This window comes from Heterocephalus glaber, unplaced genomic scaffold (genome assembly GCF_053883595.1).
Source record: "Heterocephalus glaber isolate CG9 unplaced genomic scaffold, H.glaber_assembly_v1.0 deba00001523, whole genome shotgun sequence".
Taxonomy (NCBI): Eukaryota; Metazoa; Chordata; class Mammalia; order Rodentia; family Bathyergidae; genus Heterocephalus; species Heterocephalus glaber.
In genome coordinates this window covers 18,219,521-18,222,219 of record NW_028258327.1, presented here as the reverse complement: position 1 = coordinate 18,222,219, position 2,699 = coordinate 18,219,521, and positions in this window count along the sequence as shown.

Sequence of the window (2,699 nt, the reverse complement as noted above, 5' to 3'; positions counted from 1 at the left end):
CTGATGCATTTCCTAACCCCCCCATGCCCCACCCACCAGGCCATGACACAAACACCAGCCTTGCCCTCCCTGCTGCTTCGAGATTGGCCATTAATCAAGAAGTTTGCCCTCCTGGGAAACTGCTTCCGCTGAACCCTAGAATGGCTTTGGCTAAATCTGTTACATAAAAAAAAAAAATTAAATCTCTTGAACATGCCAGCTTTTTTGCTGGGATCATTAATCCATCTCTCTGGGTGTATAAAACCAGTCTGTCACATCCAGCAGAGAGTCAGCATGGTTTCCAGATAGATCTGCTCGTGAAAAGAGTACATGAATGTGTTCAGGAAATGCTGAGAAAGCACACAAATGACCCATTTTCAGAGGGTTGTTTTATTAATCTAAGTAAATGTATATTTCCTATGGTCAAGGTTTACTATTTTCCCAAATATATACCTGGGTTTTGTTTTCTCAGTGTAAACAGCATATCAAAGCATAAAACAGATCTTGATATTGAAGGATAACATAATTCAAAAAAGAATTTCTGATTATGTAAGATCTTTTTCCTATCAGGATTATTAAGTTCACTTTGATCTGTGACTCTGAAATGTATATAGACAAACATCATAAACTGGGTTTGACTCCTATCCTGTGATATGGGATAATGCGCATTCAAAGTATAGAGATATATGCGGTTATGTTTAACTTACTGAACAAAATATAGTATGTTTAAAATTGCTTTCTGCTTGGCTGCTGTGCACTGGCAGTGGGGAGGAATGTGGTAGAAACAGAGAGGTGGGAATCAGAGGTCAGGAGGAGGGAGGAGGGAGAGCTGAAAAGGAAACAGAAATGGGGTTTTATTATGTAGGTAAGAAAAAAGCTAAAAGTAGCAAAGCAAGATGATATAATCCATTTTATTTTTTAAGGAATTCCTAATTGGGATCAGTTGAACAAGAGAAAATATAATAACCAAACAGAATGAGTTCTTTCTGTAAGTAAAGCAGGAGGGAAGGAGAAGAGGAAGAGAAAGAAATGAGATGGTCATTACTTCTGAAGTGGAATGCATTTGATGACTCCAGGAGGTGAAAGAATGAGAAAGAGAAGACAACAATGACATCATGAATTCTAGTTTAGAGGACTGAGGATGTAGCTCAGTGCTAAGAGCACTCACCTACTGTTCGAAGGGCCCCGTTTCAATCCCCAATACAAAAAAGAAAAGAAGTCCTCTAGCTTGGAGGTAGGTCTGAAGGCTTAGTAGGAGGGCACTACCATTAACTGATATCCATTAGAAGTGGACAAGTTTGGTGGAGAAATGAGATAAATTTGGACTTGTAGAGTTTATGGGTTTACTAGACCTTCAGGTGGCCAATATGCAGCTGGAGTATGAGGCTGGAACTCAAGAAAAAGATCTGGATTGAAGAATAGATTTGAAGTTATTAGGCTGTGATGGTAGTTTAACCCCAGGAGTGAGATCTTCCTGGACACAGAAAAATTTCAAGTCCAAGCACAGGATCCTGGAGAATCTAAACTGTTAATGAATGAGGAAACCAGAACAAACACATAGAAGGAATGGCAAAGAAGTTGACAGTGAAAATCAAAAGAGTTGAAGGGAGGGAGGGAGGGGGTAGTCAACAGCACTATGAGGGAGTCAAGCAACATGAGTACAGGAAACAAGTAATTGGATCTGGCTACCGGAACAGCATTCCTGACCTCAGCAGGTGCAGTTTGGGTTGTGAGATGTGATGAGGGTCCAAATTACAATGGGTTACATAGATGCTTGGGAGTGGAAATAATGTAGTGATTCCCAAATTGGGGCACTCACTGGAATTATCCAGAGGTTAACTGTTAATCAGGGCCTCACACATGGTAGACAAGGACTCTACCTTTGAATTACACTGCTAGCCCAGAAATTTGTTTACAAGTCTTGCTCCTTTCAAAGATTCAGTGGCGAGATACAAGACCTGTTAAAGTTCTTTTTTGTAGGTTTTGTTCAAAAAATCTTTTTTCCTTTCTTCTCTTCGGAACAAGTCTCTAAAGGACCAGCTAGAACACTAGAATTGTGCCTGGATGTTGTTTTCAAGAAATAGTTGTCTTTTTGCATTCAGTCCTGCTAAATATTTTCTTTAAAATTCTCATATCAACAGTTTAATTACTTATCTTTTTCTTTGATTGCTTGTGATCTTTTATCTAAGAATCCACTGTCTAGCCCACTGTGACAAAGATCTACTGTTTCCTTCTAAGAGTTTTATATTTAGTTCTACATTTAAGTCTTTGATACATTTTGAGTTAATTACTGTCTATGGCACGAGTCTATGTAGACAGCAGAACTTTTAACACTTGCTCATTTCTTTGAGGACAGAGGATCAGGCCCCACTGGTCCAGGGCTGTGGGAGGGCCTCAACACAATTTCAGGAGATCAGATTATTCCAGAAAGCTAGGCAGGACTCTGGTCAAACACAGCTTTGTGTCCTAGCATTAGAGTTAGGTGTACCTTAAGAGGAATAGGAGACAGTTCAAATCCGTGTGCTGAAGAACAGTCTGGCTGTGTGAGGAATGAAGGAAAACTAGAGACCTTTTAAGAGGTAATTGCAGTAACTTAGAAAAGAGAATGGCTATTTTAGAATAGTGACGAGAACATGAAGAGAAGAGGGAAGACAAGAAAAAGGTAATCAAGGGAGTAGAAGATATGAGAGATATGGAAGAATTCAACCTTTGGTCAAAAA